The following is a 17,050-nucleotide window of genomic DNA, read 5'->3' as shown; positions in this document are numbered from 1 at the left end:
AGTTGATTGTTAGGTAAGGAAACTATTTTTTTCCTTGTAAATTTTAAAATAAATTATTTTCGCATGTACTTTTTATTTATTATTTGGGAAAGCAAGTCTTATTTTTATGTTGGTTTAATGATATTACAACTAGTATAGATTTAATTTAACTTTCTATCTATTACCAAAGGCAGAGAGAAATCAGATGGATGTGTATGTTAGTTTTGAATAACATATTAATAAAATGTTTTAACTATAAAAAAATTTTAATTTTCACTTGCTAATAATAATAGTTTCAAGTTGGTTGTGGATTAGGAGAAAACAATCACACCCTATGTAGGTGAAACCTCCAGAGTTTCAACTCTAAAATTTTCTCTACATTACATTAATAAATTACACTTACATGCTTATGGTACTTTTGGCATTCACATGTGTAGATTTAAAGAAACACAAAACATACAGGAAATACCTTAACACAATGACATAGGACAAACTTTAACACAAATTCCTTGTGGTTGATAATTTTCCTAATATCATTGGATGTTTGGAAGCACTTCTAGATTGTAGGTGAAGAGAAAAGTTGACTTTGTTTTTACTATCATTGCATTTTGAGAAGTGAGAAGTGGATTTTCATTGTAGTTGTGATTCTCGGAAGAGGTGTGAGTTGACATTTAACATTTCAAATTTTATTTTTTAATTATTATAATTCTTAATATGATATTATCACTTTTCTTAATTAATAATTATTATTATTATTTTAATTATAAATTTTGAGCCCACATAACATTATATGACGTTACATGACTTCACAACATCTCCCTCATATTGGGCTATAGAGCACCTCTCGATGTAATTATATGTCATTTGTTCTCAAAAGAAACATTATTTATTTTGTTACTAGAGAATAACCCTTGATGTGTTGCAATGTTGTCTGTTAATCTCTTAAAACAAATCAATTCCTTGGTTGCATTGTAGATAGAGATACTCTACTTAGATGCTTGGCTACTTGGTTCTTCATGATATTATTCCTTCAGTCAATTTATAAAATTAGTTTGTTAATCTCCTAAACCAAATCACCCCATGTAGGTCAAACCTCGAGAGTTTGAGCTGTAAAATTTTCTCTACAATACATTGATAAATTACACATACATGCTTATGATAATTTTGGCATTCACAAAATTAATTTGTTAATCTCTTAAAACAAATCACCCCATGTAAGTTAAAATTAGTTTGTTAATCTCCTAAACCAAATCACCCCATGTAGGTGAAACCTCGAGAGTTTCAACTGTAAAATTTTCTCTATAATACATTGATAAATTACATGTACATGCTTATGATAATTTTGGCACTCACAAAATTAATTTGTTAATCTCTTAAAACAAATCACCCCATGTAAGTGAAACCTCGAGAGTTTCAACTCCAAAATTTTCTCTATAATACATTGATAAATTACATGTACATGCTTATGATAATTTTGGCACTCACAAAATTAATTTGTTAATCTCTTAAAACAAATCACCCCATGTAAGTGAAACCTCGAGAGTTTCAACTCCAAAATTTATGATAATTTTGGCATTCACAAGTGTAGATTTAAAGAAACGCATATGATAATTTTGGCATTCACATGTGTAGAATTAAAGAACACAAAAAATACAAGAAATACCTCAATATAATGACAAAGGACAAACCTTAACACAAATTCGTTGTCGTTGATAAATTTTCTAATATCCTTGGGCGTTTGGAAGCCCTTCTAGATTGTAAGTGAAGAGAAAAGTTGACTAGTTGATTTTCATTGTAGTTGTGATTCTTTGAAAAGGTGTGAGTTGACATTTAACATTTCAAATTTTAATTTTTAATTATTATAATTCTTAATTTGATAATTTCACTTTTCTTAATTAATAATTATAATTATTATTTTAATTATAAATTTTGAGTTGCATTTTGAGAAGTGAGAAGTTGATTTTCATTGTAGTTGTGATTCTTTGAAAAAGTGTGAGTTGACATTTAACATTTCAAATTTTATTTTTTAATTATTATAATTCTTAATTTGATAATTTCATTTTTCTTAATTAATAATTATAATTATTATTTTAATTATAAATTTTGAGCAGACATAACATTACATGATGTTACATGACTTTACAACATCTCCCTCATATTGGGCTGTAGAGCACCTCTCAATGTAATTGTATGTCATTCGTTCTCAAAAGAAACTTTATTTATTTTGTTGCCAGACCATAGCCCTTGATGTGTTGCAATGTTGTCTATTAAATCTCTTAAACTAAATTAATTCCTTGGTTGCATTGCACATGAGATACTCTACTTAGATACTTGGCTTCTTGGTTGTTCATGATATTATTCCTCCAGTCAATTTATAAAATTAATTTGTTAATCTCCTAAACCAAATCAATTCCTTGGTTGCATCGATGTTTGAGACACTCTACTTCAATAATTAGATGTTTGGCTACTTAGTTGCTCATGATATTATTCCTCTAATTAGTTCGAAACATTAGTTGGACCTACATCTTTGATCATCCACATCCATTGCTCAAATATCCATCACAAAATTCTACTTAATGTATCAATTTCCATCAAAAGTAATGTCCATGTTTTAAGAAGTGCTACATGGGGTTGTGTTCCTCACCATTTCAAGATGGAAAAAATCCATGTTAAAGGTTTCACATTGTCTCCCTAAAAGAAAACTTATGGTGTGAAAAGTTTCCCACTCGGGACACTCAACCTAAAATCTTATGTAAGGGATGTCTTAGCATATCCCTTGGATGCATTTTTGTTTTCTGCATTTCCATACCCTAGAAACTTGGTAGGAGATTTGTTTTATGTACCCCAAAAATATCTTAAAACTCTCTTTATTGATTAATAGTGGTGTTAGCCCAGACCTAAAGAAAATTGGCTCAATCAAATTAAACAAAGATGATGTCTAGTCTTGTACATACCATAATATACATCATGATGGAATTTGCATTTACAAATAACACTTTTTCATTGCTTGCAACTCAACCTACAAATTTGGACTCATGTCTTTAGATAATTGACCATATAAAATTTAGTTGTGATGTTGGATTTCAACTTTTAATATTGACAAATGTTTGCAAAAACAAATTGCATCATTGCCGGAATTTAGAAGATCTAACATGTATACTTGAAGTAAGTATTTGAATCAATAGGTGAATTCTCTCAAATACTTGTCCCTTTAGGTACCTATCAATCTTTTGGCAACATATTTTGGAAGATTGCTTTAAACCATACGAAACCTCCTACAACCTGCAAACCAAACGCCGTCTTGTGGATTTCACATATGCTTTAGGCTACAACATGTATATCTTCTCTAACTCTCCATTGGGGAAATTTGCATTTATATAAAGTTGATACACATTTATACCATGTAATTTAGCAAGTATGAGCACATCTTCATTGATGACATTTGCACCATGAGTGAAATATTTTTTTGGTAGCGGGCTCCTTTAGCCTAAGCATACTATTTTCCATAAAGTCTGCTTTATACAAAATAACTTAACCATCTTAATTATATACTTTCATCCAATTGTTTTATTTTGAGAAGAAATTCTACAAATCTCTAAACTTAATTTTTTAAACAATGATTCAAAATTTTTATACATGTCATTGTTCCAATACCTTATACCATCACTTGTGAGACTTCTTTGATAGTAATGAAATAAGTATTCTTGACATTATAGAATAATCATGGAACCATTGTGATGGCCTTTGAAATCTATTTTAATTATTAGTGATTCACTATTAAAATTGCCAACTTCCTCAATGCTCATAAGCCCTAGTTTTAACTCCTCTACACCCTTAATATCCTCCTTATCCATAGATTCCTCCATTGTGTCTCATATGGGAATCGACTCCCCTTACAATGTTGATGGTTTTAAAAGAACTAACACCAATGCTATCACCCCTAAAGTCCAATATTTGCATTGGTTTCTTAGTAGCACTTTCCATGTCACATATCCCACTCCTTTAACGAATAATGTATGTTGATCAAATACAATATCCCTACTTTTGATAAACTTCTTGTTTACTATATCTTAGACTCTATAAATACTTGAATAACCATCATATTTGACCATAAATCCACTTCATACTTTCTCACCCAATGCCTCTCCCTTCCCATATTGTACATGGAGATAAACATGGTGCCCAGACACCTCCACACATAGATTGCTTGGCTTCCTCCCATTCCATGCCTCATAGGGATTCATGGATTGTAACAACCCCAGGTTAAAGTTTCATGTAATAAAGGATAATAAAGGAAAAATAAGACCAAGCTCATGGGACACGTATTCCAAGTTGAATATTGAGAAAACACTTTAGTGGTCATCACTTGTGGTTCAATAATGGCTATGGAGATTGACAAAGGCATTGGCAAAGGCAAGGAGGCAATAAATGACATTTAATTAAGGAAATAAAGAAAAATAGGAGAAAATGAAGGTGAAGAGACACAAATATGCATGCAAGGAAATTAATGAAAAATGAAGGAAAATGAAGAGAAAGGAGACGTCAATGATAAAAAGGCACTTGAGAAACAATTCACATATTTTGGCTTGGATCAATTTTTTAGAGAGAGTGAGAGCAAGCAAGCAAAGAATGGAAAACAGAGGAAGGGAAAGGACAAGCAGAAGAAAGCAAAGGAAAAAATGGAGAAAGTTGGATCAAAAACTTAAGCAGGAATATTTTGTAGGTAATAGGTTGCATGTGTGATTTCCTTGTTGGGATGTGAATGCATGGTTCATGTATTTTTTTATTTGGTTCATTTGTTGTCATTGGCATGGGTTTCGCCTAGTTTGACAGTGATTTTAGCCTCGCCTTTCATTTCTTGGACAATCATCGTGTAATGGGATTCATTATTTGTTAAGCTTTTGATTGCCGAAAGGTTTTGGAACCAGGTGAGGTGGTCTCAGGAAAATTCCAAAGGTTGGGGGTAGAGATGGTTTTCCCCGGGAAACCCTTGACAAGTGGGTGGAGACAGGAAATTCCTCAAGGTATGTTGAAGAAATCTTGAGGCATCCAAGCTTGGTCTTGGTGTGATCTCAAGACCGGTTTAGGTGAGATCACAGTAGCTTGAGGGTGGAGGTGGTTTAACCTTTGGAGTCCTTGTTTTCTTCTGTCTTTGTTTATCCCATGAGATCCCACATTCATGCTTGGAATATGGCACAAGGGTGGCTAAAAGAAAGATTTTTTTCAGCCAAATCTATGGTCGGGTGGTATGTGGAAGTCCTTGACTTGGTTTGGTTTTTCATATGCTAATATGAGTTATTCTTCTAATGTAATTAATGAGTACATGTACTTGTTATTATGTGTATTTAAGGTTATTTGGTCATGGTTTCTATTATGGTTATAAGCATGGTTCTATGATATACTCTAGTTATGGATCTTGTTCATGATTTGATAGTTTATGGAATGGTTTATGAATGAATGGGCTAACAAGTGTTGGTGTAGCTAACTTGAGCGGGCATTAAGCCTTCTTGGTGATTATTAGATGAAGTTTAGAAGTTTATGATCAGATATGCATTCATAACCTATAGCTTTCATGTTTACTATATGTTTGATGAAATGTCTATCTTGTATTAGGCATGTTCTAGTCAAGCTCGTGTTCAAGTTTTGAATGGTTAGCCTTGTTATCATGTTATTTATGTTTCTGGAAACTTACAGGCAATTTTGGGTAGTGATCTGAAGGCTTTCCTGAAAAAGTGGCATAGATCTCGTGACCGCATGCACATAACATGGGATTTTTTGTCATAACAACATGCAGGCAGGCTTATGGGTGCCGTTGGAGCCTCATAACCGCACATAGTGTATCAAAGGTGCAGCTGGGGTGTTAAGTCAGTGAAAAGAGTTTCAACTCAAGGATAGATCACCAAGGGTAATTGTTGGGCTCTTGAGTGGTTTGAAGTCTTTGATGGATGCCAGTAAGTTTTGGTTTGTAGGCCCCACTACCATCACTAGAACTTGGAGGTCGGGTCATGTCATAGTAGTACTCAGCTCATGTTTACCCTGGAGAGCTTGTAAAATAGGGTAAATGTGGGAGGGGTTGTTACAAGGTGGTATCAGAGTGGGTTTCGTTCTCTTTGAGTGATATTTGATATCACAGGGTGGTATCAGAGCTTTTAGGTTCAAACACGTGCATTGGATGGGATAAATGTATATTGTCATACATGCATTGTGATGGTTATGGTTATCATGCATGAGGTTATTATTACATTATTATGTCATCATCCATGATGTTGATTTGTTGATATCATGATGTATGTATATGTATCGTGTTAATCTAAACTGATTTGTGCAGATGTGATAATCTCCCCTAACTTCACTAAGGTATGGTTTGCTCATGTTTCTATTTGGTTTATCTAACATAGTATGCTTGCATGAATAAGAAGATCAGAGATGACGAGTAGAATGGTGGGCTATAGTTCATGTGACTCTACTTACAAATCAGTTTAACCGCAAGGAGATGAATATTCTCCTCATATAGAAAATATATTGAGAAGTTTGAAGGCATAAATCAAAAGTTGCAAGGAAAATAATAATAGGATGATTGACACACATGAAAGGATTTGTAACAACCTCGGGTTAAATGTTCATGTAATAAAGTTAATATAGTCAAAACATGACCAAGGTCACTAGACATGTATTCCACACTGAATGTTTGGAAAAACATCCTAGTGGGTGTTCATTTCGGTTTTTATTATGGCTAAGGAAATTGGCAAAGGCATTGACAAAGGTATTGAAAAGGAAAAGAGGAATTAATTGACATCTTATTTATGAAAATAATGGAAAATAAGAGAAAAGGAAGGTGAAAGGTCACATAATTGCATGTGAGGAGGGAATTGAAGGAAAATTAAAGTAAATTGAAGAAAATAGAGGCCTCAATAATAAAAAGACTTTTGAGGATTAGTTCACAACTTTTGTTGGTTAAACCTTTTCCAGTTTTAGCTTAGATCTCTCTATATTCTATCATACGCTTGCACGCTTAGAGCATTTTTAGAGCACCCTAGCATTAGAGAAAGGAAGACAAAGGAAGGACAAGAAAACAAAGGAAAGAAAGATCAAGCAAGGAAAAAATGGATCAAGCATCTTCAACAAGAATACTCATAGGTAATAGTTGCATTCGTGATTTCCTAACTGGTTGGTAAATGCATGTACGTATTTGGTTCTCTTGTCATCATTGGCATGGGTTTTTCGAGGTGTGATAGTGGTTTCAACCTTTCCTTTCCATTTTCGGATAACCATGGTGTGATGGGGTTCTTTCATTTGGTTGAGCTTTGGATTTCCGGATGGTTTTGGATATGATTGAGGTGGTCTTAGGAAAATCACCTATATTACTAAATTTATATAGGTGATTTTAGCGTAAAGTTTATGAATCTAAGAAAGATTAAAAATTAAATCGGAGAAAGATTAAAAATTATAATTAATTAGTGAACAAATTTAATATTTTCATTATTTAAATCAATTAAGATTTAAAAAAGTTTTAAATTCATATTATATTTTTGTTTTTTATATTGAATTTTGATTATGTTTTTGTCTCTTACATGGGGATTTAGTGGATAATCTTGGTATTTCTTTAGTTTATATAAGAAGCATATTGTTTAGAGTATTTTTTCAAAAAAGTAAAAATATTATCATTATATTATATTGTATAGTGTGTTTTCTTATTTTGGTAAGTTAGAAGGCATTGTATTATAGAAAATGTACAAATATTACATGCATATGTGCTTTATGATGTAGTAGTTACCAGTTGTCACAAAAATGGGGCAGTAAGGAATGAGGAGCATCTGCCCATAAAGTAGAAACCATAAGTCTTCTTGGAAAATTCATTACATTTAACATAGAGAAAGGCCAAAAGAGAAAAAGAAGAGAAATAAATTTAGGTTGGCAAAACTTGTTTAGATGTCCATAAGATTGTCAAACTCATAGATATAATCTTTTATGTGTTATTTTGCATTATCATTTTGAGTACAGTGATCTATGGTGTACTATGAAAACTTTCAGATATGCTTTATTTCCTTCACCAGTTCCATTAACTACAGTGCCTTTATATTTATGACCTTCATTTTATTAAAAAAATGTGATACACAACAGTGAATGTGAAACTCAAAGACAATTGCATCATCCAAAATTGAATCTTCCAAACCAAAGTTCACTTATTATTTGTTTGATTATGAAAACCTAAGTACAATTTTTTCAATTTAAGAATCCTATCGGTCTCTCTTGGCACCTTTTGGGGAAATTGCTAGTTTATTACGTATGAATTCTTTGCCACGAGATTAAGAGGATAATTGATACTTTATATCAATTTGATTTTTTCGGCATAGAAATACTACCATAGATTATTTATTTGCCGCTAAATCATGATGAGTATAAATTTAAAGTTAAATAAATACTTTGTTACAATATATTTATATCATATATATACATTATTTAATATAAAGATACTAGACATTATAATTTCTCCTCCTTGGTCCCATAAGCTAAAGATGGAATAAAATGTGCACAAGCACATTTCTATAAACTCTTAACTTCTGTAACAAAAGATGATATTGGGGCTAATGTTTCATCCAAAATTTCCCATGCACCTATCTCTATTTTGCTCCAAGGTTATTAGTCCATTAATTACTTCGGTTACTTTTTTGAGTCGAGAGACTAATTCTACAACCCAATATGAGAGAGATGTGTAGCTTTAAAAAATAAATTATTTAAATAAAAAAACTTCAAATATAATAAAAAACAAAAATGAATATAGTGTTTGGTTTGTTTAATTATGCTGCAAGGCATTCCTATATGAAACCAACTCCTTTATTGATTACGTGTCTTCTGTCTACGCCCTTGGATATTTTGTTAGATGATTAGCTTCTACTCGGCCGTTGATTTGAATTGCAAATGATTTTGATAAGGTTGCAACATATCTGAACTTGGTTAGTAAGGCAGGGATCCAACGACCCTCATCAACAAAGTAAGGCAGGGATCCAATGACCCTCATCAACAAAGGTTCGTTATGGGCAGCAACCGTATTCCACAATTGCTCCATTCTGGTGCGCGCCCCCTTTTAGCTTAAATCATTTGGTGCAAGTGCTAGTTTAAAAAATTATAAATCAATAATCTCACTATTAGACTCTTAGTGTCTTAGTGTCGATATTACAGAGAAGTGGCAAAAATATTTTACTCTCACTCTCAACCATAAATAAAATATTTCTATGTCCCTATGAAACAACATAATCTTATATCAACTTTATAGAGAAATAAAGTAGCTAAAAGTTAAAAAAATATTACATATAGGTTATATAAAGCAATTGAAAAAAAAAATTATAATTAAAACATTTTTAATTTCACTATTTTATGCCCAAATAAATTTTGATCCATTTTATACATTAAAAAATAAAACATAAACAATGAAAAATTACAAGTGGGCTTTCTTTATATATACATATATATATATCAAATTTTGCACTCTAAAAGAACTTTACATAAAAAATAATTACTAAACAACAAAATTGTTACACTAATTCTAATTTATTCCTTCCAAAATTAGATAACTTAAAATAATTTCGATATATAATAATTTTTATTATAAATTAGAAAAAAAACAAAAACAAAAATCCAACATCAATATTTACTATTTTCTCAAACTATCCCATAAATTATTAAATTATTTTTTAATAGAAAATTGATAAACTATAAATCTTACACGGAGGAGACGAGACCCAGTAGCCGGTGCGACGGACTGCCCCTAAATATCTAAACCCACCGCATGTGCCCAAACCACGGTTTTGAACCTGAGTAGGACCCAATCATGGTCAACTAACAACAGCGGTTAGGCCTAAACCATTAAATGTTAGAAATAAGACACTTAATTTTAACCTCGCAGAGTCGCAGGCCCACGCTCTCGAACAAAGTCTAAAGTGTTTATGAGGCCCCCGCTGTAAGGACCTCTGGTTGCGGGCGCGTTCGGGCGCCGGGCGAAGTCACCGTGCACGGGCGGGTGCGGGCGCACGGCGGGCGGGTCTGCACGACGGGCGGGCAAGGCTGCATGGCGGGCGGGCGAGGCTGCACGGCGGGTGGGCGAGGCTGCACAGCGGGCGGGTCTGCACGACGGGCGGGTGAGCGCACACGGAAATGCGAAAATTGGCTAAGTGTCATTTACACTTGAGCGTATATAATATAATGGAAAACATATATTATATGACAAGATTAAAAAACCATATTATATGAAGGCTTGTACGCATATGTTAAGGAACATGTCAATATGCGTGGATAATAAAAATTAAATATAATAAAGACGTGGGCATATATGTATAATGGTGGGGTCGGCCATGGATTGTGCACCCCCCTTAAAACATATGAAGATAGCGTATATATGATGGAGGATGGAGCTCATAATATCCATCGAACTTCGCTTGAATACCTTCGCATAAGGACAAGAGAAAAGTGCAAAATCTTGAGGATATGCGCATACCTCATGCGCATAAGAGTTAAGAAGATCTCGCATGTTTTGTAAGTTGGTTTATGTGAAGGGTTGTCACGGTTGAGGAGGTTTTCGTACACGGGTTTATGCAGGAATTGGCTAAGGGATCTTAGGTGGCTCGGGTGAGCACCTCCCTTCGTGCAAGGGTGCAAAACATGTTGTGAAAGGCAGGTGGCCTGTCTTTTGTGAAAATTGGTTAAGTGTGAGACTTGGTTCAGCCAAGACACACTTGTTGTAAAATCTGATATTCTTAATATAATATTATTGTTGGGCAGACTGTTCGGGGAGTTGCCCCTCCCTTTATACTTGTATTGTTCTCGGTTTATTATTGATGGTTAATGAATAAGAATGTTCTTTGTTGAAGTATAAAGGATAACATTTTATTCGGTTATAAGAACACAAGTTAAGCAAGTTTATGTTGGAATAGGCATAGCCCATAAACGTTAGTATTGTTAAAAAGAACGCGTTCGGTGGTGCCGCACCTCGCTACAAGCGGTTGGAAGATCACCGCAGGTGTAGGGGCGTGACAGTTGGTATCAGAGCTCGGTCGGAGCTGGTGACAGATGAAGATGTCTATCTTGCAGGAATTGGGTTATGCGTCCTTTGAAGAATTCGAAGGGAGTCTACTTGAAGAGTCAGAAAGAGTAAAACAAGGATTTGAAGAATGGGTCAAAAGGTTGTTTGAAGCAAAGGATGCTCTTCGTGCCTTGTTTAAGGAAGGGATTCCTGATAGAGGGAAAGCTCTTCGACTTGCAAAGGAAGTAGACTTGATTGAAGCAAAACTCAAGGAGCTCAAGACAAGAAAGGAATTGAACCAAAAGGAAATGAGGTATCTCATAGCCTTGAAGAAGGAAGCTGAGGAAGAACTTCTTCAACCCGGTTGGACAATGGAGCAAGGTGAAGTTGCAGATTGTGCCATCAAGGAAGAGGAAGTCATGATGGTCGAGGATGTTGAAGACATGACTACGATGAGGGATGAACTTGAGGCTGATCAAGTTGAACCAGGATCGTGCAGTTTGTCAACATGTATGGATGAGGTCACTCACATGGAGGAGCCTCATGATGATGAAGTAAGTGATGATACTTGTGTTTCATTTGGGCATTTGGGAGATGGACCATGTGCAGGAGAGGGCAAAGTCAGTTTGCCAAGGCAAGAGGACATCTTACCATGGATGACTATGATGGAACCTTGTATGGAGAAGCAAGGATTGTCAACTATTGCAGGACTTGTTGGGGCTACTTGTGACCTTATGGTTGAAGGTGCAAAGGCCCTTGACAAGGGAGGAACTTGATGATCGTTGTGGAAGATTGAGTCATGCTTTAGCCACATGGAGAATTGGCTAAGTGCCCGGCATGACTCATGGACAGATTGAGGAGGGCACACACTTGTGATGTTTTGGGTGGACTTCTCATGGCCGAGACCAAGAGCAAGTCTTGGTGGACACTTTGGTGGAGGAGCTATGGTGAAGGGACTCATGACATGATGATGGGATGGTTGAGTGACCGAGTTCACTAAACCGAAGATTGAAAGACTTGGATGGACTTGTGAGCAGCTATGAAGTATTCCTACTACATGGGGAGCTGAGGCATTTTGTATGCTTGCTGAGGTGTTGGTTGGGGATGGTTTATGGAGCTCATGATGACACGAGATTGTTGTGACTTTTAGGGACTTCATATGGTGGACTTGGAGGATCTAATGCATTGAGGAGCTGAGGTCAGGAGACTTTGATGCAGTATGGGATGCATACTTTCAAGGTACATGTATGGGCATGGCTTGGAAGAGTGACTTGATGTAGAAGATCGGTATGAGGCACTTTGGGGTGATGGAGTTACAACGATGATGATGATGCTTTGGTGAGACAAGTGCATACTTGTTTCTATGGAGACTTGAGGGATGGCACATTGCAGATGATGAAGAGGCTTCATGAACCTGAATGGGGCACATCAAGAGTCGGTTTGATATGGACAACATGTTGCAGATGAGATGGATGGAGTTTCCATGAACCTGAGCATGGATTATGGATGGTGAGCTTGGTGGCAGTGGTCACTAGGCCGAGACATAGTGGAGAAAGAGTCTCTACATATGTTGCAAGGATGTTTGCCTTGTGTAGAAAGGTCGACATCCTGAATGATGATGATCTTGGTGGAGAGCTACCGAGATGGTATGTTGTCGAGGACGACAACGATTTCAGGTGGAGGAGAATGTAAGGACCTCCGGTTGCGGGCGCGTTCGGGCGCCGGGCAAAGTCACCGTGCACGGGCGAGCGCGGGCGCACGGCGGGCGGGTCTGCACGGCGGGCGGGCGAGGCTGCACGGCGGGTGGGCAAGGCTGCACGGCGGGCGGGTGAGCGCACACGGAAATGCGAAAATTGGCTAAGTGTCATTTACACTTGAGCGTATATAATATAATGGAGAACATATATTATATGACAAGATTAAAAAACCATATTATATGAAGGCTTGTACGCATATGTTAAGGAACATGTAAATATGCGTGGATAATAAAAATAAAATATAATAAAGACGTGGGCATATATGTATAATGGTGGGGTCGGCCATGGGTTGTGCACCCCCCTTAAAACATATGAAGAGAGCGTATATATGATGGAGGATGGAGCTCATAATATCCATCGAACTTCGCTTGAATACCTTCGCATAAGGACAAGAGAAAAGTGCGAAGTCTTGAGGATATGCGCATACCTCATGCGCATAAGAGTTAAGAAGATCTCGCATGTTTTAAGTTGGTTTATGTGAAGGGTTGTCACGGTTGAGGAGGTTTTGTACACGGGTTTATGCAGGAATTGGCTAAGGGATCTTAGGTGGCTCGGGTGAGCACCTCCCTTCGTGCAAGGGTGCAGAACATGTTGTGAAAGGCAGGTGGCCTGTCTTTTGTGAAAATTGGTTAAGTGTGAGACTTGGTTCAGCCAAGACACACTTGTTGTAAAATCTGATATTCTTAATATAATATTATTGTTGGGCAGACTGTTCGGGGAGTTGCCCCTCCCTTTATACTTGTATTGTTCTCGGTTTATTATTGATGGTTAATGAATAAGAATGTTCTTTGTTGAAGTATAAAGGATAACATTTTATTCGGTTATAAGAACACAAGTTAAGCAAGTTTATGTTGGAATAGGCGTAGCCCATAAACGTTAGTATTGTTAAAAGGAACGCGTTCGGTGGTGCCGCACCTCGCTACAAGCGGTTGGAAGATCACCGCTGGTGTAGGGGCGTGACACCCGCTCTCAGAAAAAGTGTAAAGTAGTTATGATGCTTTGTTGGCAAAACGAAGATTCAAACTTCTAACCTATCGCATGGAACCATTGGCGCTAGTATTAAGGTAAGTAGGGTGGTTTCGACACAATCCATGGTCTTGACTATTCAAACTCATTTGCGGAACGAGATGGAAACCCCATAGTCAATTAAATAAATGAATATCACAGCTGGATGTCGACTAACACCAAAGTCTTCACCGCGATCGATTGTCGGTGTTGCCTAAGTGCCTGCAACACCAATGCAAAAGTTAGTTTGTTCACCATCATACTATTGCAAAAGAAAATACCATCTGCATTGAAAGGAAAATGGCGAGCTCTACTGCAGGCTAGGTTATCCAATGCAAAGGTAATTAGTTTAGTTCAGTGCAAGGAGTAATGGCCACATTCTATTTCTTTCATGTATATCATTTCAGGGAAAAATTGATTTTCAGGATTAAGCTGGATTTATGCAAACTGTATGTGTGCTTCTTGAATTTTGATATATTTTGATATTTTTACTTTTGTTGCAGCTGCTGTTGCATGGGGAGCAGGGGAGCCTCCGAAGATTGAAGAAGTGGAAGTGGCTCTCCACAGGCAATGGAAGTGAGAATCAAAGTGCATTATACCACTTTGTGTCATACAGACCTTTATTTCTGGGAAGCAAAGGTATTTATCATTAGAACTAAACTTATTAAACATACAGAAGAATTAAAGTTGGATACTGTATAACACATTGACTTCTCTTTATACCATTAAATTACTTTAAATATTTATTATAAAAATTTCTTGACCGTTACTGCTTTGGTTGCAGGGCCAAACTCCTCTCTTTCCCCGCTTCTTGGGACATGAAGCAGCTGGGTATACACTCTGTTCTTGTCCATAAATCGACAATTCAAAAAAGTTAATTAGGCATGCTAGCAGGCACATAGAATTTCAAAAAGGGCAAAAGGGACAGTAATTTTCTTGTGATTTATTGCTCGTTAATCATAAGTTGGTTGACACAGAATTGTTGAGAGTGTTGGAGAAGGGGTGACTGACCTCAAGGAGGGTGACACTGTGCTTCCTGTATTTACTGGAGAATGTGGAGAATGCAGACACTGCAAGTCAGAGGAGAGCAACATGTGTGATCTTTTAAGAATTAATACTGACAGAGGGGTTATGATAAGTGATGGGAAGTCCGGGTTTTCAATTAATGGGAAACCCATCTACCACTTCGTTGGTACATCGACTTTCAGCGAGTATACAGTTACGCATGTCGGTTCCCTTGCCAAAATTAATCCAGAGGCTCGTCTGGACAAAGTCTGTATTCTGAGTTGTGGGGTCTCAACAGGTAAATTATTTTCTGGGGTTTTCGAAACTTAATTCGCTGATGATTGTGAAAGATCACAATGATATAATTGAATTAGTTTACATTGTTTATTGATTTATAAAGTGGGTGATTGAATTCTTAGACTTCTGCTTGCTGGACTGTGATTAAAATCACCCATGATCGTTTCCTTGATTGTAATTCCTATTCAAAATTCATTTTATTGTGGATTCAGGGATGGGGGCGGCTTTGAATGTAGCCAAACCCAAGAAGGGTTCGTCAGTAGCAATATTTGGCCATGGGGGTGTTGGGCTTGCCGTAAGTAAAATTCAGCTTCATTTCTGAATTTTTATTTTTATGGGATCCATATGATGAGTTTAGTGTTTCATTTTCTGTTAGCCATCTGACCCGGGCTTAACTACGCACGCAGGCTGCTGAAGGGGCAAGAATTGCAGGAGCTTCTCGAATAATTGGAATCGATTTAAACAGTGACAGATTTGAAAAAGGTTGTAAAATGCCCATTTCCATCATTTGTTAATCACTGTATGTATGTTGACTGAAGAACTTCCTTTCTATTTCGTTGTTTGAATCGTTTTTGTAATCTGTCCTCTTTCAGCAAAGCTCTTTGGTGTAACGGAATTTATAAACCCACTGGACTACAAGAAGTCTATTCAAGAGGTTGGTTGAGCTGCCTACAATGATTTCAACTTCTCTTTTCCTTTGTCTCTTTCAATTTTATTGCTCTTTGTTGGTGCTCAATAGATCTGTAAAAGAATTTATGTTAAAGCTCAATTCAGTTTTGTGTTGTGTTCGGAGAAATGCTTTAAATTAAAACTAAACTCCGGGAATTTATCAGGTTATTGCCGAGAAAACTGATGGAGGGGTGGACTACAGCATCGAGTGCACAGGGAATGTCAAGGCCATGATTCAAGCCTTCGAATCCTGCCATGATGTATTTACTCTGCCTTCCCTTCCCTTTCTTCTGAAATTGTAAATATACGTTCAGTTTTAGCTACTATGCATATACTGATCAAGTGGGTATGTGTTTGCTCAGGGTTCGGGTGTAGACGTTTTAGTGGGTGTCCCTCATTCAGACGCAGTCTTTGCAACCAACCCCGTGAATTTTCTGAACGAGAGGACGTTGTAAGGAACCTTCTTTGGGAACTATAAGCCACGTTCCGATTTGCCAGGCCTTGTAGAATTGTATTTGGATAAAGTAAGACATCTATCATTTACTTCTGATATAAATATCTCTCTCACCCCATGCCTGCTCATTTCCTTGCCTCCTACTGAAGCACTAATCGTCTTTAGTTAGGCTTTTAATCCAACTTAACTTCCTTTCCTGGTTTATTGTTGGTTTGCAGAAGCTTGAATTGGAGAAATTTATCACACATGAGGTTTCATTTGCCGATATCAACGAGGCATTTGATTACATGATTAAAGGCGAGAGTCTGAGATGTGTGATAAACGTGATTGGCAATTAAACGTTCGGGAGGAAGTCAACCAGGCTTACTCTACTCCCAATCAAAGGATTAGGGACTTGTTCACTAATTTTGTTACAGCTACAGGCAATTATTACATTTCCAGTTGTCATTGATCGCTTAAAGAAGTTCAGTAATGTTTTGGACCAAGGCAATAGTCTATTAATGAAAGGCTCGAAATCAAAAGCACTTTGGCATTTTTTTTCCTTCAGGAAAATGAATGTTTTTGGCTTGTCTTTGGAAAGGAAGCCTATATGGTAGCACTTTGAATAGTTCCATGATATTGCAGTAATTTTCTACAATTTTATTTTTTATTTTTTATTTTTTATTTTTTTGTTTGAAAAAAGTCTTTCTTTAATATATTTTATTTAACCAGAATGAGTATAGTTTATTTTACATCGATTTATCACTGCTTCAAGAAGCTCATAGAAATTTCTTGGTCCATCTAGACTATTGTAGTAGCTATGTCTATCTTGCTTACAAAAATTTTCCATTCTGGGATATATCTACAATTATAACTTCGACATAATTG

The 17,050-nt window shown here is 36.2% G+C and overlaps 1 pseudogene; it reads left to right on the top strand.

Annotated features, from left to right (window-relative positions):
- The first annotated feature begins 11,049 nt into the window (after positions 1-11,049).
- On the top strand, positions 11,050-16,521 carry LOC149140341 (alcohol dehydrogenase 3-like; annotated as a pseudogene).
- Positions 16,522-17,050: the final 529 nt, after the last annotated feature.

The sequence above is a fragment of the Pinus tabuliformis genome, chromosome X (genome assembly GCF_031772625.1).
Source record: "Pinus tabuliformis cultivar Carrire ecotype Pingquan chromosome X, CPIR1, whole genome shotgun sequence".
Classification (NCBI taxonomy): Eukaryota; Viridiplantae; Streptophyta; class Pinopsida; order Pinales; family Pinaceae; genus Pinus; species Pinus tabuliformis.
Note: the sequence above shows the minus strand (reverse complement) of the source record. Positions and strands in the feature narration are given on the sequence as shown.